The sequence below is a fragment of the Seriola dumerili genome, unplaced genomic scaffold (genome assembly GCF_002260705.1).
Source record: "Seriola dumerili isolate Sdu_G_001 unplaced genomic scaffold, Sdu_1.0 BDQW01000092.1, whole genome shotgun sequence".
Taxonomy (NCBI): Eukaryota; Metazoa; Chordata; class Actinopteri; order Carangiformes; family Carangidae; genus Seriola; species Seriola dumerili.
Window position 1 is genome coordinate 1082931 of NW_019174347.1, and position 24334 is coordinate 1107264.

The 24334-nt window shown below is 43.8% G+C and overlaps 1 protein-coding gene across 3 annotated transcripts in view; it reads right to left on the bottom strand.

Moving 5' to 3' along the window:
• LOC111222419 (semaphorin-6D-like) overlaps positions 1-24334 on the bottom strand; it is a 152009-nt gene that overhangs the window by 69108 nt on the left and 58567 nt on the right. For all 3 annotated transcript variants that reach the window (XM_022746138.1, XM_022746136.1, XM_022746137.1), the window contains one exon: positions 20501-20663. The gene's annotated coding sequence lies outside the window, so the exon portion shown is untranslated. The remainder of the gene's footprint in view (positions 1-20500; positions 20664-24334) is intronic.

A 24334-nucleotide genomic window follows, 5' to 3' on the forward strand; every position in this document is an offset into this window, starting at 1 on the left:
GAGTGGATGTCTGATGAGCTGACAGCTGCCGAAGGGAAATAAGCCACCGCTTATCCCATCCCATGTTTGCTCTCTGTGTTCTCGGGTTTGGACGGGAGGGCTCGGATCGTTTTGTTTTTAATGAACTGGACTTGTTAAGCCATCTGGGAGACATTGGCAGTTAGGCCTCTTCGGAGGAAAGGGGGTTTCTGGGATGTCGGGACGCTCCATTGATAATCTGACATTCATTTGGATTAGCCAACAGTGCAGGCGTCTGCAGATTGATAAGATGTATCCACATAGAATTTTGGAAACCCCAAGGCCTTTAAGTGGGTTAATGTAGAAATGAGACTTAAAGAAGAAGAGAATCTTAGTCTTTATGGGTTGGCATCGATGAGGAAGTAGAGTCATTTAAATTCACGCATAAACCCTTGCAAGTGCATTTTCATGTTCCACAGTCCCTGACTGGCCAGGGATAACAGCCCCATAAAAAGTCACACTTAAAATCTAAATTCCAATTTTATCCTCAATCAACTGCATCGCATTGTAAGCACCTGTCGACTCTTGGGACGTCTATTTTCTGCCAACACCTGCTGCACACAACCAAACTGTGCAGCACAGTCATAATCCTTTTCTTCTTTCATGAATTCTGTTATCACATGTCTACATCTTTCCATCTATACACCTATCCAAGTCCTACTTACCTCCTACCTACTTAGCTACCTATCCATCTATGTGCTACTGTACCTACCTATCCATCTATCTATCTATCCCTCTATCCATCCACCTACGTCCTTCTTACCTCCTACCAACCTACCCGTCTTACTGTACTTACCTTTGTCCTATCTATCTATCCATCTGTCTAATCCACTCGCTTTGATAGCCACAGAATAGAATATACCTCTTGCCTCACACCTCTGTGCACTTGGCTTTCTCTGTGGAAATTTTTAAGCCCCCACACTTCCCTCCACTCTGACATTTTTTTTGTTGTACACACTGCCCGGCATAATGAGCTGGCATATCCCTGGTCTCCTTGACAATCTCGGACACAATTAGCCACGTTAGCCTCTGCTCTCAGTGGGCCATTGAACAAGAGACTCCTGTGCTGGATGCTATCATGATGCTGTGATAATGGTGACGAGTTAATAAGTCGAGTGTAAGGTATGGTTGAGGACAGAGTGTGTTTTATAACTCTATATTCATCATGAAAGGGGCGGTGGGCAGAACGGAGAGCTGGTTGTAGAATACTCAGGGAAGTGTACGGATTAATAAAACGGTGGGACTTGTGGATACTATACATACATCAGTTGACATTTATATTGACCCGCTCCACCAACAATTACCTGTCTGTGGTGTATAAATATCTTTACAGAAACACACGCCTTCCAATATAACCTCACATATTGGAAATATTTGTTTTCCATTAGAATTATGGAAATAATAACAGGGTGTCAGGTTGTCTAGCTTCCCTTGCTTTGCCAGACCAGTATTAAAAAAAAAAAAAAATCTGCCTGATGATGTTTTGTTGTTGTCAAACAACCACATGGGAATTTTAATGTGACAGGAGGAAAAACAACACATGATATGAATGGTGCGTGGTGAGACAAACATTTCATTGTTGCGGCCTGAGCGATATTGTCCCTCCTCAAACTCCTTCTGGAAGGTTCGTCAGACCAGCAATCTCACTGCAGTCTCATGACATGGATCACACAGCTCACCACCGTCGGCACAGAGCTGTTTTTCTCTTAGCGCTCACACCCTTTCCAGGAGTTCGCTCTCCACTAAAGAGTCCTAGCTGACATTCAAACACAAGACATGTGAAAAACAAAATCTCCTCAGGGATGCACGTAGAGTAGTTAGTGAATATTGACCGTGAATGTTCTTCCCACACAAAAAAAAAAAAAAAAAGATACTTTTGTCCGTTTGCAGCAATTTTTTTTTTTTTTTTTCACTTTACCCAGCGGTTATTTCAACTCTGCACTCAACCCTCTCACACGGGAAATACGTTACTAATTAGATTTCCTATGGCTAACCACGAAGATGTCGGTGCGGCAAATTGGAACTGGGATCAAGGAGAATTTGGCAATAATTGAGAGAACAACTCTCACAGGACACAAAGGTTGATTCTGTGGGCTGGTTTTCAGACTGGAGTCACATGTGGCGTAAATGAGTTCATTGTGGTGTTAAAACCAAGCTCCAATTAACAATGCACCTTTAAAGATCAGTTTATCAAGATCTGCAGCCTTTATATGAACCACTGCCTAAACCTGGAAACTTAAGTGTTTTTAGATGATAGTATACTGAAATGACAGGTATAGATATAACGTAACCCGACAGCGCTACCTTCAACAGCCTTCAGGGCTGGGTGTCGCCTAAAAATGTTCGATATCGGTACTGATACCATTACCTTGACTTCCACACCGACTCCTAACGACACATTCTTTGATACCAATTTCATCAAATCCATTTTAAAAGGTCCCATATTGTGAGAAGTGAGATTTCAATGTCTTTTTTGATTATAAAGCAGGTCTAGGTTCTATATTAATACTGTGACAGAATCAAAGCGCTCAGTCCACAGAGAAATGCACACAATCTGTATTCATAAACTGAGCCTTGAAACCAGCCGTCAGGACTAATATAATTTTGTGATGTCACAACAAAGCAGTCACGACGCTCAGCCGTGCCCCAAGCACAACCCGCCTGGACCCGGCGTCCAACCTTTGCAGGATTCGGTTTCTCTGAGTGTTTACCTGAGATCTGCTATATTTTTATTTGATCACTCAGAAAACAGCCAGCCTGTGTATAACAGTGTCGAAGTCTGATACCCAGCCCAAGAGCTAGATGCTTTGATATAAATGGAGACTAGTAGAGACCCATATTGGAAGTTGAACACTTACAAATCCACAGGCACAAACAGTGCGAGTAGCTTTTTACCGTTATTTGCCATTCTGTTTTCATTCTCATATCTGATGTTAAGGGTTTAAGACATCCAGTGTTACCCATCACTGACCAGGCAGACGCTGTGTACAAACACTTGACACAGCAAAGACATCTAAGCTGGGCTGTTGAATACAAACATGTCAGATATAGGAGCTGGGGATTTTTTTTGTATTTTTCAAAGGCCCTGCAGTGACAAAAACAGAATGGCTCCTGGGGATCTCCGTGGCAACATTTTAAAAAGTCCATTAGCATCCCTGGTCGAAGAGGAGTGATGGCTGGTTTCTTGCCTTTTACCAAGAATAGAAAATCAATGGTCCCTGTAGCCCTTTAGTTCTAGGATTAGTATGTCAAATGCCTGGTGTCAGTATAATGTAGTCTTATTCTCAGACTGCCTGCATTGTGCCATGGCAAAGAGAGGGCAAGATGGCATCCAGGATGAGATGTGTCTGTCAGGGGAGGTTGGGACCCTCCTTGCCATCAATGCCACTCAGCCGGTTCTCAGGGGAACGCTGCTTTAACCTCAGCGCCCGCAGAGTTCAGACGAGTGACGGGTTGTCCTGTCGCAGACGCCATCGATTGTCACCCCATGTCAGACTACTCTACTCTGTCCTCATCGAAGAATCCCCGCAGATTAGAGCCTGCTTTATACTTGAGCTTCCGTGGCAGATCTTTAGAGGATTGATGTCAAAATAAAACCAAGCTGACAGCAAGAGCCAACAAAAGTTCTGCAAACTGTTTCAGCACCGCACTGATACAACACACAATCAGTTGTGAGAGCGAGGATGAAAGCACTGGCGTCTCCCTGACCATCCAGGAAATTGTTGACTAAAACCCGCTGCTTTGTGCATGAGCAAAACTCTCAGGGAAAAAGTACCAGTGCTTCCAGTCAGGCCTACTCTCAGGACTTCTTTCTGCAGACAGCGTGTTGGCCAGACTTCACACAGAGGGATCTATGCAGGACTCAGACAGTGAGACGGTTCTCTGATCGATCTGCAAAACTGCTGCAGGCATCATCCATCGTCTTCATGTCTATTTGCAATGGGTGAAAAAAAGCCCAGAGGGGTATCAGTGGAAGAAGGATCAAGCGTGCACTAGTGGAATCCTTTTCATCCCCCTGCCTCCTGTTAATTATTTAGATTCATCTTGAGAGAGGCCTTTAATTCCCTGACCACTCTGTGCTCCCTGTCAGTCAGGATCCGCCTTCAATCTCCTGTGGTCCTTATGGCATTTTCAAATAAGCCTTACCTCGGGGGTCACCAAATCAAACATCAGTTTAAAATATGCCGGGCAGCATTTGTGCAAACCCACCTCCCTCATCTCTCTTTCTCCTCTTCATACATAAACCCGAATGTTAACTATCCACCTCCTTTCTCCTCTCAATCTCTTTGTCATTAATAATTCAGAGTGTTATTGAGAAACACTACCTGAACCCTGTATTGACAGAAATCCAAGCACTGTCATTCTCTCAAGGGCGTCATAATTGGATAACCCCCAAGGGTTTGAGATACGAAACGTGGAGCAATAGGGGAAAGCAGGCTGAGTGTTGTTGTTTTCTGTATTCTGTGTCTTTCCCTTTTTACATTTCTATTTCGGGGATCTGACCCGACAGCCGGAGTCAGCCAACTTATCGATTCGGGGGACAATCCCTTCGGAGTGTTCAGAGGCGGGTGAAGGAAGTGTTCGAGTATCATAACTTGCCAAGGTGCATCTACAAAAGGAATCACTGAACCAAGGGCAAGTGTGTCATCTCATTAATTGGCAAAGACGTTTACTTGATACAACTGTGTATGAAAATTAAAATCAACATCGCATAATCTCGTGTCATGCAGCGAGGAAGCCCCATGATAGAAGGAAAGGCAGCCAAAAATTTCTGTGAAATTAAATGAGGACGATATTGACAATGCGATAAATAGCGTACCGTGAACAGGTATTTCCCCCAACACTGTTTTGAAAGTAAAATCAGTGTTCTCCCCTGTTAACTGGTTTATCTGTAGGCACATCATGGAACTACAACACCCCTGTTCTAATGCTGTCGTCTGCTCTGATGCTAAACCAACTGAGAAAAGAGCTGATAGAAAAAGGAGAAAAGAGCAGATATAATCTCCTGTACCGGAATATTTTACACACTATTGTGCTGCCTGAGCATGTCATGATTCACACAGAGCTGCTGACCCCTCTACAAGGGCATGACGAGAGGCACAAGCTAGCTGGATGTAGCAGACATTTAACAGACCAGGCAGGATGAAAATATGCTAATAAAACGCTTTAATATATTGAGGGGAGAGAGATAACAGAGAGACAAGGTGAATCTTTCATGTTGCCAGGAGATGGGCTTTTCCAACCGAGCTAAATCCATGAGACCAGTGTCGGTTTGGGCTCCGAGTCGCAGTCGGATAAAGGCTGGGGCGATGTCAGCTGGTCTCCCTACAGGTACCTCAAACTAACTCATGGGAAGGGAAGAGCACTGAGCTGAGTGGTTCGTCCGCATTCCTTTGATCACATTTGGTGTGTCTGCACATGTACATGGGTGTATACTAAACAAAAGAACTAATTAATGCTTTGATCACACTGTGGATGCGGATTTCTAAACACTTGCCTCGGCAAACCGCCATTCCGTTGTCAATCCCGGGAAACGAAATGAAAACCTCACCCTTCAGCAGAGCTGAGCCAGGGAGGCCGCAACGACAACAAGAATTACACTTGATGTAAAGCTGTCCAAATGGCAACACAGGATGACTGAGCTTACAACCAGCCTTGGAGTTAGTGCGAGTCGGAAGCTGATTATGCTTGTGATGCTGTTTTATGCTCCACAGCTTGATTGCTGCAATAAAAAGCAACAGGCAGCACAGGAATGTAAGAGGGCTTTCGTAAGGATATCACGTTTCTCGTCCGGGTCCTTAATTAGATCAAGGAAAATGTGACATTTCCGTTACATTTGAGGGGACTAACTCAGAGCCCGGAGAGGAGACAGGTAACTCTCACTATCAAGTTTGCTGCTGCTGCTGCTGCTGCTGCTGCTGCTGCTCAGGACCACCACTTTGAGGACTTCACGGTGGCTTTGTGTCCATTAACTCAGTGGCGAACAAAAAGAGAGTGAGCCTTCACTATTAACACAGAGGCTCTTTGATCTCTATCTCCCCTGTGGTACCAATTAGCTTGCTGCACTGTTCGCAGTCCAAAGTCTTTGCGCTTCCTATTTTGAAAGACATCCTGCATGAATTATCAATCTACCGGAACTTTTATTCCCTCCCGACGAAGAGTGAATTATGAGTGGCATATCTCTACACTTTGGCTCCTTCAAATGAGGGAACTGTGCGAGTGCTGAGGAGATGAGATTTCAGATACCTAGTTTTTTTTTTTGCCTTCACTCTGTGTGAGAATCTTTTTTCTCTATGATGCAACGAGGTGGCCTCCTGCTTATTCCTGTTAGTCTTGACAAAAGATGAGCTCACAGTTTCCAGTGTGCCACAACAGAGGCTTTCTGCTCAGATGATAAGACACAGGAAGGCAGAGTAGTTGAGAATTGATCAAAGGAAGATAAATAGCTGTGAAAATTCTTCCTCTGCCTTTATCCCTTGTTAGCAAAGGCAATCACACAGCCGTCACCCAGAAGATCCATCCCTGTCACATTACCCCAACAAGATTATAAGGAGGGGGGGGGGCTACCAAGGGAATGTGTGACAAAAGCACGTTTGGTAAATTTCACTTGAACAAGAACAAAAGCGGCAAGCCCGGCTTTTTATAAATGAATGATTTTTGCAATCTGAGTGGTCGATGCTGATGAAGGGAAATATAAATCAAGGGTAAGAGTGAGGCTTCTCGGCGAGAGTGCCTCGGAGAGATAATGGCATCATCATGCCTGTGTGGTTCACTGTTCCTGGGAAGATTAAACACTTTATCATTGTCTTTGGGACAAACAGTCTCTCTACGTAGAGCATGCATCCAATTATTAGATGCCTTTTCTGCTCAAACCCGACATCCACGCGTCAGCTTCATCACACACCAGGAGCCTTGAGAGGAGAGATGAAATGAGACAGCAGTCGTATCAGGACAGCGCTACCTTTCAGGGCAGTAGCCTACGGTGGCAGCTGACCTCACTTTTATTACCGCTGTCTCACACTGATGATATCATCTAAACACACACTGAAAGACCCAGAAGCTTTCAAGCTCAGTTTATCTCATTTTATGGCTCTAACAACTCCGTCACTCCCAAGAAAAGTCAATGGCCACGGGCAATCCTACACTAAGGAGCAGTGTGGCTCCCTCCATCAAAGGCTACACTGTGTCATGGTACATGGGATGAAGGTAGCAGGAGCTGGGGCGCGAGGCAGAGGAACGGGACGTGAACAGTGACAGCGGGAAAGACAGTAAATCTAAACGAGGAAGAGGAGGAGGAAGGAGGAGGAGAGAGGAATGACAGTGTCTCACAGCCCACTGGTCTGGAATCAGCCAGACAATCAATTCCACTACTCAGCTTCAGGCTGGCAGGTCTTGCTTCAATTGCACTGAGCATCACAGGCAGCACCAAATTATCAACAGTGCTGGATTACTTTAATGGTAAGTCACAGTAGTCGAATGAGACAAATACACGATGATGATGATGATGATGATGATTATCTGACACCACGAAAGAATAAAAGTGACCGTTCCTAAGCTTTACCCTTGTGGTATGATTGCCTGCAATTTTCCATTGGGACTAATTAAGCACTTTAGATTCTGCTGCTATAGGGAACTCTGTGGACTAGAAACATGGTGGAGATCATTTTGTTTCTTCTTCTTTGCCTGTTTTATCATTTCTGAAAATAAAAAAAAGCTCACTACTTTTTTTTGCTAACAGAAGACGTGCCATTAAAGCTTTTCAAGATTTAAGAATTAAACACGACTACAAAAAAAAAAGAAAAAAAAGACTAAATACAGAGCACTTTGCTGCAAATACTATTCTCTTTTGGTAAAGACAAGAGGATTATGAAACCGTCAGTTTGTGCTGTTAGGTCCATCCAAGATACAAAACCTAGTAGTATTTGTCAAACGATGACATTTTTTTTAAAGCTACAACACGGTTTAAGATAACATTCGTCTAGCATCCCTTTGCAGATTAGATATATATAGAGAAAACAAAGTAGGATTCATGTTGATGACTTAGACACTTTCACTGTGTTTCTTTCCACATTATTTCACTAGAGAAAATCAGTGGAGGCCAAGCTGATGAGCCACATGATGGAGTCTGTGCCAAATGTAGACAAAAAAGTTTGATGCTGAACTCGTTTCCAACGTTTCCTCTAGACTGGAAAGTAAACAGCTACTAATGCTAATGCTAGCTATGTAGCAATAGCAAAACTTACACACAGCTTCTTTAACAGAAAATACATTGTTAATATTGTCTCCTTTGAATCAAATTTTGGTTTTTCCTCACATGACTGCACACAGCGTGGAGTTATTACATGACTACTCTCACTGCCTTGCTCATACCGATTTAAGCTTGAACCTTTCGCCTCAGGTTGTCTGAGTCAGAGCTGGAGAAATTAGCCCAGATCCTGAGCTGACACAGTAAATGAGTGTTAGATGAACCTTTCCTAAATAGACCCGTCCCCCAGTCTGCTTCACTCTCTGAGGCGGCATCACAGGCATCAATCACCGCCGTCCATTGTTCTTCTGACAACGCAGCGTCTTTACTGTCGCATTGGGCGCTGACGTTTTTGCTAAGTCAGAGTGTTGCCTGCTTGCGTCTCCGCGTGTGTCTAATGTGTCTGAGCTGCGTGTTCCAGCTCGGCCCGGATTTCAGTTTAGATAATGTCGCCTTTCCAGCACTTAAGAAGGATAAGCTCTTATCTCCGTCTAAATCCCCAACAGTCATTAGAAGCGACGGGGCCTGCTTAGAAGACCAACTAATTAGGGCTCAAATATCCCCTCCCTCTTCCCAATGTAAAGATCACTGCAATGGACACTGCGGATTATATAGCCATTGTAATTAGGATGTCATTACGTCTACCTGGACATGTGTAACCACTAAACTGAGCACTAGTCTTTTCTACCGTTTGAGATTTAAGATTATAAAACAGAGGGATGTTAATATAAGACAATAGCCTCAAATAGTCACTGTTTCCCTCTAAATCGCTGAACATAAGCAACATGCTGCTTAGTAGAGGTCGAACCGTTTGAAAATCCATGTTTCCTTGACAGACACTTCTTTAAAGTTTCTCAAGTCAAGAGTCCTTGTGCAAAGCTGCATGTCACCCCGAAAACACAAAACAACACTTCATAGTGGTAGATCAAAGCGGCGTGTGTAGTATTCATCTGTCGACGCTCTCGCCATTCCTGCGCTGAAGTGTTCCACTCATCTGCATTTTCAGTTTTTAGAGGCTCGAGTGAAGCAGACACAAAGATAATAAAAGAAGTTGAGAATAGACCGATTCACACTGGGAGGGATGGAGAGGGGGATGGGGTTGGGCGGGGGGACAGGAAGAAATAAGACAGAGAGGAAAAACAAAGGCTCTGTGAGCAAGCAGACATACCACTGAGTCTGATTCTGTTCTTCCCCACCTCCTCCTCTTCCTCCTCTCTCTCCATCCCTCCACAAGGTATGACCACGTAGCTATAATAATAATAGTTATAATAATAGGAAAAGCGAGGGGACAAACGGGGCCATCTATAATGGGGCTGGATGCTGGCGTGAGCGTGCGGTCGAGCCTGGGTGGTGGTGTCATTAAGTTCGAGTGCGTGATAAATGCACTCTGTTTGTCGGATTTGAGATTCTCATTAGTCTATGTTCAGGAGGAGACCCGGGGCCATTACTCTTGTGGCTGCCCTGACAAGAGGCTGAATGTATCTGCGTAAAAGGAGCGAGAGAAAGTGTGTGCGTCTGTTGGGATGCTTGTATACTGAGAGGCATTTCAGATGACATATCCAGTCCATCTGACAGCCACAGTCAAAGGTCCTCAGTTGTCAAGCAACAGCTGGTTGTTTTGCTTGCATGACTCGGCAGTTTCAGCTGCGTCTAATAGTTCAAATATGTAATGTTTCTAACAGAGAAATGACAATTTCAGAAAAGATAAATCTCAATTTTACCTTGAAGTAATGTAACGACTGATGGCAGCTGTCTGGGTATATACTGTAAGTATCTCATATTTTTGTATCAACTGTGAATCATGTAGAATGAATTGATTCTGATTTATGTTAATTCATATCTATTCCTTTTTCCCGATTGTCATATGTAAGAAAAAAAAAGAAAACAACGTATGTCAACAATAAACAGTAATTTGTCATAAATGGCGATGTCTTTGATAAAATGCGATTAAAAGTCATAGACTGTAAATAAAGATGGATGTAGCCTCTGTGACGTCACCCACAGGTTTCTGAAAAGCAGTTTTGAAGCTCAGAGTGAGCTGCTCTGCAATTGTCATCTTAGCAGTGCCTGACTTTGCCTAACTCCAGGCATGGGCAAAGAGGTGGGGCGTGTGTGGAGCTGAGACTTCCGCCAATGCTGGTTACATTCACCTTCCTTCCCTCACTTAAAGCAGCCACACCCTCAATTATGCAGAACTTTAAGCCTCAATAAATATTAAATAGGTGAGTTATATAAAAATTCACAGTTGTCATGAAGCAGGAAATTAACTATAGAAACCAAAACTGTTTTTGTTGTACCAGGATGTGTTCATTTCTGCTGTAAAGTTGGACATTTTAACATGGGAGTCTATGGCGATTGACTCACTTTTGTAGCCAGAGCTCTAGTGGTCAATAGAGGAATTGTTGTTTTTGGCAGTTCAGTGTTAGCTTCATTTTTCAACCCTGGAGGTTGCTGCTTGTTAAAATGGAGTAAAAGAATATCCTGTCTTGACGTTATAAGCACTATCACTGAACATTGGTATTTATTATTTACTTGGTTATATATTTGGGAATGCCTGACTCTAGCTGCATGATAAATTAGTTACTTTACGAATTTACCTAACTCACAACAACACACCACTTTCCTATGTCACAGTTACTGTAAATCTTCCTGTCACACTTACTAGCAACCTTAACCCAACTGACATCCACACCACGACACTCTTTTCAGCCTTTCTGCCACTTTTCTATGCAGTTAGCCATTATTTATGTACAGCTCTGCAGTGACGTGTGGCTGCGGCTTCCAGAAGGTTTTTTGACACAAAAGCCACTACAGGAAAAAAAACAAAACAAAGCAAAACAAGGACACACGGCGTGCAACATAAGCACTGCGTGAGAATGTAATTTCAAACTGCCTGTGTCTCTGAATGACACAACGGAGCTTGGTGTCTTTAAATGTGTGATAGCAAAAGGATGTATGTACCCAGGAAATAAATTCCTTTAGCCGCTGGCGCTGTGTGACAGTGTGTCATGTCAAATTTTCAGAACACTTCCTTTCGGCTGCGTCGAAGATGAACAGAGAAGTGGCCACCAGCCCAGCCTGCGTCTGTAACAGTCGTCTGGACGTCTGGCCCAATCAATACTCGGAGACAAGCATCTGCCCGGGTCTCCTGTTACTGTACCTCCGTCCTCATGGCCTCAAACCATTCCTGCAGACAGCCGTGTGCTGCTGGCTCATATCAGCGGCGAGGCTTATCACAGAACAACACAGGGAATGTGATACCGCACAGGGTGGCCGCTGACACTTTCATTTGTCACTGGTGATAGGGTTTGTCAAACTATTCTGGAGTTCATCAGCCACCTGGCCTTATTTGCTCACTCCGCCGATGATTTCTCAGCCCTCTCGAGAAATCCTCCGCCGCGATGACCTTGATGCTCAATCGCTGCATATTTTTCATTATGTACGAGCCTCTGTGGAGCAGGTGCCATGTTGTTCTTCGTTTCAACACTATGTGCCGGGTACTGATGAACCTGTGTGAGCTATAAAAAATGATCCTCTTTCAATAATTGACACCATCACTTAAAACCAGAACAGCGGTGAGATTGTTCCGGGAGCTGTAAAGTCTGGCAAGATAAAAGCACACAAAGACTCAAAAGCCAAACTGAGGAGGAGGTACAAGCTCTCAGGTGAGCCTCCATAGACCGGAGAGTCAGAATAATAAATAGGAAAGGTAAATAATAGTTGTATTACTATTATTATCAGTCTGACAGGGCTTGAAAAGAGCATTTGCAGCTGTTCCTGGTCTCCCTTTCTCCTCCATTTCTCTCCTCTCAACCCAACCACTCAAGACGGACGGAAACCCCTGAGTCCGGTTCGGTTTCTGGGTCTGTCCCCTCTCCACAGTCACCAAGAGCTTCTCATGGTGGAAACTGTTTCTCCCTATAACACTGAAAGGTCTTGATCTTACTGTGTAAAGTGCTTTGAGATAATGTATGTTATAATTACTTGGACTTAGTCTTGCATAGCCAGATCTATCTCCACAGGGCCGTGTCAGTGCTGGGGAGAGGTCTGGCTGCTCCTTTTATCATTCTGCTACCGAGGAAAAAAAAAAAAACTTTCTGGCTGCATTGTCTGCATTTCTTTAAACCAATCACATTCATCTCGGGCGGGCGCCGAGCCCAGGATGCAGCGACACATCCAGTGAGTTTGACTAGCCATGACTATATAAATAAAATAGAATAGAATTAAACGGAGAGAAAGGTAGTCAGACAGACTGTTTTGGGTTCTAGGGAGAACACTCTGGGGAGTTTACAAGACTCCCAACGACTGTAAAGTTTCTGAGAAATCTGCTCACACTCAAACTAAAACTAAGGCTAAAACTAAGAAAAATCAATAATGTGCCCAGAGGGACGATGGTGGGGGTTTGCAGGTTAGCACCAAAGGAATGAATCTGCTTTATTTGTGAAACCTTAGTGCTGACGAGCACAATATTCACACTGTATGTTCTACAGCGCCAAAGTTTGTTGTGTTTTCTGTATTTGTTTTTGAATCGAGATATATTCATCAGCAGCAGAAGCCGTTTGAGTTTATATACATGTATTTTTGGAGCTGCAGTCGGATCATGTATGTTATTGTTGCACCGCATGATTGAACTTTGCCGTACATACCCACAGCTAATGCAAAGGAAAACCACGGCGTTGAACAAGCTGGTATAACCCAGGTTTAATTCAGAATTAAGAAACTCTTCTATGTTAACTTTGTTCAGTAGTGTCCTGACATCTTGACATTATCTTGTGCTGGCATATTTACAACTAATACAACATTTATTATTCCCTCGCCCGTGTGTTAGTGTGTGAAGTGTTTTAATAAAGTACATTCCAACTAACAAATTATTCTAAACTCCATCATCAAATTCGAGTGTCTGCTCAAAAACTGGCCAAAATAACTCAATTTAAAAAGCCTGTTAGACTAAACTGTCGTTCAGCTTTAACAACAGCGTTACACTGTGTCACTATTAAAAACTCTGACTGGTGGCATTCACAAATGAGCCATTTCTCCAGAAGAGGAACGAGGCAGAGTCACTTTAATCTCTGTGATTTCATTCCCTTGCTTCAGTCTCAGTGATTTGGTGCTGCAGATGTCTTCTCTGTGTGCTTAAGCCCTTCGGCCATATGCTGCTGCCGCCCGGACCATGACACAAAGGGTTTTTAATCAGTCTTCTCAATTACGGAGCACATTCTGTCATTAAAAAACACAAAGCTTTGAGGCCTGCTCTCGCCTCTCGCCTCCAAGTCTTTTGGCTGCAGCCAGGGCTGAGATCACTATATGTGCTGCTGCCTCGCAAGAAAAAAAACAAAAAACAAAAAAAAACACTGATGTTCAGTTTATAACTGTGTGGCTTTCTGATCTATTTGAGCTGGCTGTTTCCCAACGCTGCCTGCAATACAATTTCCACACTCTGTTAGGATAGAGTACATTTAGAGGACTCGAACCCTGAAGTCTATCATTCAATAAATTGTCCCTTCCTGTCGATAAACCCTGTTGTCGACAAACCAAACACACTGGAAAACAGATATAGACACAGAGCTAATCTAATGTTACAAATGACCTTCAGCCACTGCTGTTACATCAGATACCTGAAGCTAATTGGTGACAGTCCACCAGTGATGGCACAAAAAAGAAAAAAAGAAAAAAGCCTTGCCACCAACTCACCAAGTTGCAGGAAATATAGTCACAATCTCCCCTTCCTGAGTTACAGCCTTGATTATATATTATGTTGATTATGTTGACCTTTGACCCTTTGGATATAAAATGTTAGCACTTTATTTAATTGTCACAATTAGCGCATGAATTCATGAGTTATGGCTGAAAACGTTTTTTTCGTGAGGTCACAGTGACTTTGTCCTTTGACCTTTGACCACCAGACTCTAATCGGTTTATCTTTGACTCCTAATGAATGTTTGTGTCGAATTACAAGAGGTTCCCTCAAGGTGTTACTGAGATATCACGTTCACGATGGATGGACGGATGGACAGAACTTGAAAACATGATGCCTCTGGCCCTGACTGTCGTTGGCGCCGAGGCATAAAAAAACCAAAAAAAAACCAAATCACTATTTCTCTTTGGCAAACACGTGCACGGAGACGGTGTCAAGCAGACAAGTGCAAACTGCCAAAGGCTAAAAAACAGAGATCCTATTCCATCTCAAGCAGCTATTTTGAATCGCAGCCAACTGTCCAAGTGGATCAATTTTAATGTGCAGGAGTTATCTGAAGGGTGAAAGTGACACAACTTTAACAGGCAAATATATGAACTTTAGTATAATTGAATTAATTTGGGTTTTGCCCTTAAAGTAAATATTATTCAATAGCAGAGAATATTACCATAAATTAAACCAAATCCCAGGCCCAACTCTTCAATAAAATTCACTATTTTGTGACCTTTGCATGTTGTTTAAGACAAAAATATATCAAACTGTTGACCCTTCGCTCATTTGAATTGTAATTATAAACAGCCTTGAGTCGCGCTTTGGAGGGCTTCCTGACTTTCACCTCAACTCTTAAATGATCCCACGCTCATTATCCAAATTTACTAAATGTTTCAAACCCGAGCGCAGGGATGCAAATTGCTGTGGGACGTCAGAGGATTGAGGTTAAAGCAAGGCGCACAGCCACAGTACCCGGATCCTGCTCCTGACACAGATGTTGAGGCAGAGCGGTGTGCGGCAGGGCTGCAGCCATGTTTGCTGACACTGTAGAAGCAGTTATGCTCTTTAAGAGGGGATTTCTCTCCCCATTACAGGGAGATGATTTATTTAAACTGGGCTGCAGATTTGTTTTTGCACTCCACGTTCTCTGAGCTTTTCCTTTTCTCTGTGAATATGGCAAATGTGAACGCTGTCCTGGTTGTTGGGGGGGAGGGAGTAAGGTCTGCAGATTGTTTGTGCTGACAGTGAAAGAGCTGTTATCGCGAACGGAGGGGCTGTTTTTCTCCTCACAGCGTGCTCTCTGTGCTCGGGCATGGACGTGCAATTGAATTTTGTGCCTTTTTCTTGTAAGAAACTGGCTCCTGTCCAGCGTCTCTGAGTGTCTAATAGCGTGTGGAAAGTTGCATGCTGTGTGAGGTTTTGTGCATATTTTTTTTTTTTTTTCTTGCTTGGCCCCCTCGAGTTGCATCATTTCAGCTTTACCACGTGAGGATAATTAGCCGTTGATAAACATGAAAGTCAGCAAAAAGTTTCTTTGAAGTCCAAACATTCGTCTGAGAGGCGTGTTGCAGAGGAAAGTCGATACAGTTCTCTCTGTCGTTCCGTTGAATACCAGTTCAGATTGATTGAAATTATTCTTTTTCACTGCTTGAGAGGAAAATCCTGAACGGGTGTCGACCGTTTGAGAACTTTGCTCCTGTGTTTTCTCGCTTTTCATCATTTACATTTTATGTTTCCTCCGGTGGCCTGAGGAGCTGAGGGAGAGCATCACAACTCCCACTCAGATGACTCCACAGTTGGCTGTTAGGAAGCCAGGGAATGCAGCACGTCTGCTGATCGATCCACCCCCCCCCCCCCCCCCCCCCTACTTATGGCTCTCAGCTTCACTGAATATTAAACAACCGTGGGAAAGTCATCCTGTCACGTTCCACGTGTGGAGACCCCGAGCCACTAATTATCCCTTCCTTCCTCCTGCAGACTGAACGCTGGCTTTTAATGAAAAGAGAATCTGATCCATTAACAAACCTCATCCATTTGAAAACCTGGATTTTTTTTTATGGTTACCTCAATTTGGAGCCATAAAGTGACGGGCAGATTGGTTTCCTCTGTGTTTTTTAACACCATATAAAGAGTTGGTGATGTTCACTTGTGTTACTTAAGCTACAAACTGAAGCTTTTTATGGCTCTGTATTGAAAAACACGCCAGTTACTCAACACTGATGTAGGAATTTGAAACACTTGGTTGGCATGTTGACTTTATATGTACCGGCATCTGTGGCGCTTTACTCAGGGAGCCAACAGACATTAAAACACACTTCCAAATGTTGCGGCCAAACCTTGTGAGCTTGGCTTCCACTACTTTTTACTACAGTTGCTGGGAATCGCAACTCAGATGTTCGAGTACAGCTCATGTCTGCTAACTACTGAGCTCGTTAGGTGTCCGCTGTAAACAGAAGGAAGACTGGTGAACAACATGTCAAGATATTCCTCCACTCCAGGAAAACAAGAAGAGGGTTTTCACACTAATCATAGAAGTTACACTGAGACTCGAATATGAGTTCCACCAGTGTTACTAGAGAGAACTTTTAATGGAAGGCGGTGAAGAGGGCGTTTGTTTTCTATTCATTTAAGCCTCGAAGAAGAAGGAAATACTCAGTGAAAGCATTCACACACTGAGGTGAGGTGGTTTGACATCATCGTGAATGTGTCCATCTTGAGTGTGTGTTGTTTGATGCAGAAAAACTGAAGCCGCATTTTCCAAGTTCAGAGTGAACGCACAGGACGTTGAAGCATAGGACACTTAGGAGAGCAGCATGAGGATGTTTCAAATTTGCTGATCCATAAATCTTTACATATGCTATTTGGAAAGAGCCACAGAGGTGCTGACGTTTTTTACTTTTACGGTGGAAACAAACTAGAGTTCAATGTCGCCTATTTCAAGTAATTTAAATAAGACATTAGATACAAAATCCAGGGCTTGCAGTGAAGGCTTGTCCATTTGCAAGTGGTTTTTAGTGAAAGGAAATGTAGTTCTGCACACCGGCTTTTTCAAAATGTCAAAAAAAAAAAAAAGGTGTGAATTCCATTAGTGAGGCGTCCGGTGAGGTTTGCTGCTGCTCTTTAACTGTCTCACAGACACACACAGCTTCAACGAGCTTCACACTGATCTACCTGACCTGTGATGCTTTCTGCCAAAGGGTCAAGAGATCCAACATTAGCAAGAAAAGTTGACTTTGTCTTTAATTCTTCACCTCCTGTCGGCTCAGGCAGCCCCACATGACTTCAGCTAAGATGGGTGTATTTTTAAAGTCCCTGCCCAATGCAACTGTAAAGAAAAAAAAAAAAAAAACCCAACTGGGGAAACATTTTCACATCCCAGGGACACAGCCTAATAAGCAATGCCAGTCCTGTCAGACAAACTATGATCTTAACAGACGTCATGCTGCAATGAAAAACACCCATGGGGATTTTAGTCAAGCTGTAGCGGAGCCTCATGGGTAAACATTGTTAAGACAGCAGATCTGTAAATAGAACAGCCTGCCGACATGTACAGTACAGCAGTGACGGTATGTGTCTCTATAGTAGGCTGCGTGTTAAGGCTCCCAGAGTCCCACCAGCCTACCATTAGTCTGAGCTCTGTCTCTCTGTCAAAATCCCTCAGCATCCCTTTGGCTCTCCGAGCGGAGCCGAGCAGAGAGCCTCTGACAGTTAGCAAGCGCCTCCGCTGCACACATCATTGATACTAATGGGGACGGAAGGCTGATGTAGGGTGGCTTGTGTGTCAGAGTTCGCTGGGGTGTGTGTGTGTGTGTGTGTGTGTGTGTGTGTGTGTGTGTGTGTGTGTGTGTGTGGGGTAACCAAAGTCAGGATTACACAAGTGGAGCATGTGTGGTTGCTCTGCGGCACGGAGATCAATTCATGTCGCTGCAGCAAATGGCATGACAACCAGTCTCCTCCCCGTCACCATCTGCCTCCTCTGTGCCAATTTGTCACAGCACATCCAAGTGTGGCCTTGCCCTCATTTAACATTGAGCAAGAGCACGACTCAGGGAAGAACGTGAAGGAGAAAAAAGGAAAAGAAGGAGAAAATAAGGGCAGTGACAAAGACTGCGGTCCTCAGGGCGAGCAGCGAGAGGGGTCAACTGGAGTTTATCAGAGGGCAAAGACAAGAAATATACACATGGGGGAGGGGCTTCCTGGCGACTCAGCTGGCTCAGGTGCGAACCACGTACCTGCAACACCCTATGTTCAAATCTGGACCAGACGTGCCAAAGAATTAATATAAAATTAATCATAAAAAAAACAGAAAAGAACAAACTGAGACAGCTGCATTCTCAGTGTGGCACTGACTGGGTGGAACGTTTCCTTGATTTGATACCTGCCCAGACAGGTGTTAAAACCCGGTTCCTGCAGAGAGGTGGCGGGGTGTAGGACACAGCGACTGTGTTATATATAAAGACAGAAAAATAATAATAACAATGATAATACATGGCTATGAATGACATGATGCAGGTGTGAGGGTTTAACTTGCTTTACAGTTGTGCAGATTGAGGCGTAGCGCAGGATCTGCAGAGAGCTTTCTGATGTTTTGCTTCGGGACACAAAGATCTTTTCGATTTTTGTTTTTTTTCTCCTGTAAATCATGTGGGCCATGAACAACCGGTCATACATCCAAACTATGCATCAGGCTAAGCTTCATTTATAGTGGGAAGGACACAGTGCCTGCATTGTCAAGTGAGTGGGTGACAAGATATGAAAGCAATGCCACTCAGTCTCTTTCTGCCTCCGTCTCTCTCTCTCTCTCTCTCTCTCTCTCTTTTTTTTGGCACAATAATACCTCTATTCAGCTCAGCGGTCTGATCATGTTTCACGCCTGTGCACCCGCATTGACTACCATTCTGTCCCATTTCACCCCCTTTGATACGTCTTTGTGTCATCAATAATGACAGGCAGAAAATGGCTGTCCGCACCAGGAGCCCTCATGCCACCATGATGCCAGCGATCCAGTTCAAAAAGCCCGTTGCTGTATATTCAACCCTCCAAACCCGACCGTCGCGTATTGTTTCCCCCGCTGTCAGCAGAGAGCAATGGAAAAGTAGTGGGCCTTCCATCCACTTTAACTGACACACAATGCCCCACAATGGCCTCATGTCGCATGTAGGCACGGGCGGCCGAACGAGGGATCGCGCGGCACAATAGCGGCGCTTTGAAAGTGGGCATGAATAAAGAGATAGCGTCGGTGAGCGTTTGTACTGTTTAATCGCTGCAAATACGAGCTCATGGGGACGTAACCCCTGTTTATTTGTCTACCTGGGCGTGTGAGGCAGAGACAGACTGAAAGCTCTCGAGAGTCTTTTTTGTCACTTTGGAAAAACACTTCAAAATCACGGTTTATACAAGCGGCTCTGGGTGCGATAGGGGAGAGCCATTAAATGGCAGACAAGCTTCCTCTCCATTAATGTGACCAATCTGAGCCTCACAGTGTCTGAACTGGAAATTATAGTAGACAAATATGTCATTATTTCCTGCATGCATCTAAACGGCCCACTGTATTGTGAGGAATTTCTACGAGTGTGCTATCGAGCGCGTGTAAAAACACACCCCAACGCTCAGATAAGAGCGCTGCTTAAGAAACTGAAGTCGCTGACAAAAAAAAAAAAACTCAAATTGCTCAAAATAACAGAGACAGCTTCTTTTTTTTTATATATAAAGGATTCATTTCTGTACAGTTTGTAGTTGTGCAGTGAAGCTGGCACCAATATGAGATGTAATATTTTAAAAGGGATCCAGAGCTCGTCAAATAATATTAAATGTTATTCCGCATCTTAGAGGCGCTAAAAACATTTTCTGATTATGATTGACGGGTTCTGATCTTTTTTTTTTTTGCCAAATTTTCTAAAACAGATTTCAGTAGCTGTGTTTTTGCCTAAGCAAAATGGGCAGAGCTCAGCTGTATTTCTCTTCACCAATTACAATCTGGCAGAGGAATTCAAATTCAAATTAGAATCTGTTTTAATTCAGTTTTGTTGCCGTTCTTGTCATTATTGTGTTTGTTTGTTTGTGTGGTATTTTTTAAGGGAACATGTGGAACATTACTGGAGTTGTATTGATTGTCTTTATCATGCACAAACAGAAATACCACAAGCAAACAGATAGTATTTCGGGGCGTCGCGTAGCGCAGGCGCCTCATATATAGAGGCCACAGTCCTCGCTGCAGCTGGCCCCCGGTTTGACTCCCGCTTCGGACGGCCCTTTCCTGCGTGTCATTCCCCCTCTCTCTGCCTCCCTATTCCTGTCTCTCTACTGTCCTGTCCATTAAAGGCACCAAAAGGCCAAAAAATAATAATAATAAAAATAACAGATAGTATTTTGAGATATTCTATTGATTGTGTGTGTATTGATTGAGTGTTTTTGCTTTTTCCAAAACCACAAGGAACGCACAAAAAAAAAAAAAAGAAGAAGCAATCAGACAATAAAAGGAGGTCAAAACTCAACATAGCAGAAACTGGAGGCATTTAAATGTGTGTACAAAGCATCACAACTGAACTTACAGACAGGTTTTGTTGCGCAAAATGATTTCCCAATCCACCAGTTCCTCCGACTTCTCTCAGGGGGTGTAGGGTTTTGAAGATGGGGAGGTTGGTGGGGCGTTAGGGGCTGAGACCCCCCCTTTGAGGATCTCCCTCTAAGAGCGTTCAGTCTTCAGTAAACTTCCTGTGAGAGAAAACATTAAAAAAAAACAAAACAAAAAAAAAACATATGAGAATGGACAAGACGAGAGGAGCAGCTGCACTGCAAACACACTGCTGAAAAACCTCAGGGGCTTGTCTTTTTTTTATTTTTTGTTTAAATGGGGGCACTGACCTAAAGAGCCCCCATGGAGACGGGCTCTGTGTCCTCTTAGTGTAAGCTCCACAGTCACTCCGCTGTCATAACATCACAGCTAACACAAGCAGAGAGGCCATAAATAGAGCCAGATGTGGTGGGTCACAGGCGCAACATGGCGATGATAAGAAAACGGCCGAGGGGCTTCACGGCTCTGTGTTTGTACTACTTTCTTTTTTCTTTTTTTTTTTTACTTTCCTATTTTGTTTTTCTTTTGTACGATGATGATATCACAGCATGTACACACTGACAACCAATATAGACGAGCCACGAGTTCATGATTATTCAGTTCCCACGTCCAAACCTCCTCCCACACTCTTTGTGCATATACACCGAGTGTCAGTTATCTTACAGCACACAAATGCACCATGTAGTTTGACGTGCCTACGCTCATGGTAAACTGTGTGGGCATCCAAAACTTGTTTTCATAACAATATGGAGGAAATATTGTGCAGAATAGCAGGACTGATATACTGTGGGATGTCTGCAAAACAAAGCTCAACAGAAGAGAAAACCATCATGGTGGAGTAGTATCAGTGCGCAGGTGAACCAGCCGACCTGGTGTCACCTTCAGTTCTGACCCGTCTTAATCTACAGCTTCATCTGCAGCTACCTCGGTGATCCCAGCATCACCCGTGAAACTCTATTTTCTCACAGGCTCTTTCATTCATCATGTTTTACTGGGAGGTTTTTTTTTGTTTTTTTTGTTTTTTTTCCACATCTTTCTGGACTTTGCAGAACTTTGAAACTTTCTTCATTCGCCTGAAGCTCAACTCTGCTCTTTGGAGGCTCATTCACGGGGGCACAGCCGGGGTTTACACCGGCACTGCTCTGTCGTTAGCTCCCTTCAACAACTGTACCGTCATCCTTTACCCAGCCTCCCCACAGAAACACCACAATTACACCGAGGAGAATTCGTGACAGATGAACTTCCTGTAAATCCGTTCTTGCAAGTTCAGCAACCCCCAGAACACACACACACACACACAAACACACACACACACAGAGGCCGCCCCTGATGGCCGGTGGTGACTAATGGCAACTGGTCCATGGATTTCCTGTAACCAGGCTTTACTCCTATTAAACAGACACACATACACCTACACCCACATGGCACTTAAATTAAGGTCGTGACCGCAGAGCGATTCCTCACATCCTTAGCCAAGGATAAAGCATGTCCAGCTCACTGACTCAGTCGCACAGCGCAGCAGATAAGCTGCATTGCTTTCCCAATCCCTCCTGAATGAGGCAGCTGACTGCAGCTGCTGTGAGCAACATCAACATCACTGCTGACTCCCATCGTTGCTCCACGGAGCCACTGAAGGCCTGTAAATACTTAACAGCCCCAGCCTTCTGCAAATTAAGCAGAGCGCGGCAAGAGCTTTGGCACACTGGCTTATGGTGACTTAACCTGTGTGGTGGAAAGACAGGAGAGGGAGGGGCTTCAGCTGGTGAGTGGAAAGGGTTAGTGGCCGCTGCGCTGAATGACACCAGGTTTTAGTCATGGGAAATGGCCTGGTGGAGTCAAGAAAGTGATGTCACCTCTGTAAACGTATTTAAAGTTTACTGGGCTCCATTACACATAAACCTCTGACCACTCACTTCCACCTTCCCCCGCATCGGTCACACTGTGGACAGGCCGCAGCTGTTTCTCCTGTCAGGAATCATCACCATCAATAGAGCTGGGAGATAAGGTCGAAACCAATATCACAAGGGTCAGAAGGATGTTTCCTTCATTGCAGACATGCAGATGGATAACAAATCAAAAGGAAACCAACATTACGTGTTTAAGTGATTGACTGTGAAGGCTACAGCATATGAATCACATCATTTTCACCCTGTACAGAGGCATCTGCATTCAACGCATTTCTCCAGGTGTTTTCTGCTTTAAAAAGGTCCATGTTTTACACTTTTCACGTGTCTTATTGGAAGTGTGGTTCCATGAGAAGATGCATTTGTGGTTTTTACGAACCAAAAACCATCTCGGTGTAGTTTTACATCTCTTCTCTCTGGAGCTCCAGCAACAACAGGTCCAAATCCTGCAAGGTTGGATGGTTGGTGCCAGTGGGCGGGGCTTGGGGCGTGGCTGAGGGCAGCGACTGCTTTGTTGTGACATCACAAAGTTCCAGAAGTCCTGACGGCTGGTTTTAAGGCTCAGTTTCTGAATACAGGCTGTGTGCATTTCTCTGTGGACTGAGGCTTTGATACTTTCACAGTATTAATATAGAACCTAGAACTGATCTATAATCAAAGAACACATGGACATCTACTTTTATACTATATGGGACCTTTAATTTATCAGCTGTACATGTAGGGATGCAACAAATTTTTATTTTCATTATCAATAAAACCAATTAATCCAGTAACTGTTTGGTCTAGAAACTGTTGAAAAATACCAGTTAAAGTTTCCTATAGACAAAGGTAACAACAAACAGTCCAAAACCCAAAGTGATTGAGGGTGCAGCATTTTGTCATTTTCTGCAAATGACAAACAATTAATTGATCAATTATTAAAAATAGCTGCTGATTAATTCTGTCGATCAATTAAACGGACGGATAGTTTCTGCCCTATGAACATTGCAAATATTATGAAAATCAACCAAAAATAATCAAACTGATATGATGTGACGAAATAAATAAAACAATGAATTCGGACGAAACGTGATTACATCACAATTAGATTCCACTGAAGGTTGATAGTGAATTATTGTCCTAACCACCGAAGTCCTCAGAGAACGTCCTCAAAAACAACATGCACACTGGATAACCAACATGATTAACAGCTGCTGGCACAGAGGTTAGATGAATTAGGGTCAGCAGATTCAGTTAAAGAGGACACAGGATGACTCTGTGTCCGTCTGTTGGATGTTGGTTGTTTTGTTCAGCCGTTGTTTTTTTTGTTTTTTCTCCTCCAGCCTGAACAGAGCAGGTTCCAATATCGATTTTAGCGAATGAGGTGAGCTGGTGGGATTGTTATCAGGCTCTGTAACTTCAGCTGTTGGGGCTATTAGATTGGGTGCTCATATAACGCATGGGAGATGAAGGATAATGTTGCCGTGATTGTTTCGTTGCCACACTGCGATCACTGTGCCCCGGCGCTGGTGGCGTCCTATAATTTCTAATCTCATTTTCTAGAAATAGTCCCGCAGAGAGGCCCCCTTATCTTGCCATAATAGTTTTGAGGTGAGCCCCATTAACCAAATGAGCTTTTCAGAGCACAACATTCCCATTAACACCGCTCGTACAATCCCTCATCTCCTTCAAAAGTGCACCATGAGCTTCCCCTGCAGACCCCCGTGCTCCACCGCGCCAACATCTCACTTTCAGGATTTTTGCATCCAATCAGCCTCCCCTGAGCAAAGTTGGCAAATCCTTCCCTCACCAAAATTACCCTAAATCGCACTAAACAGGTTCATCCCACACAGACTGACACACCACATTCCCAGCTCCGCTCCCACTACTTTAGATATTTCCCTGCAGGCCTTGCGGTGCTCACTGGG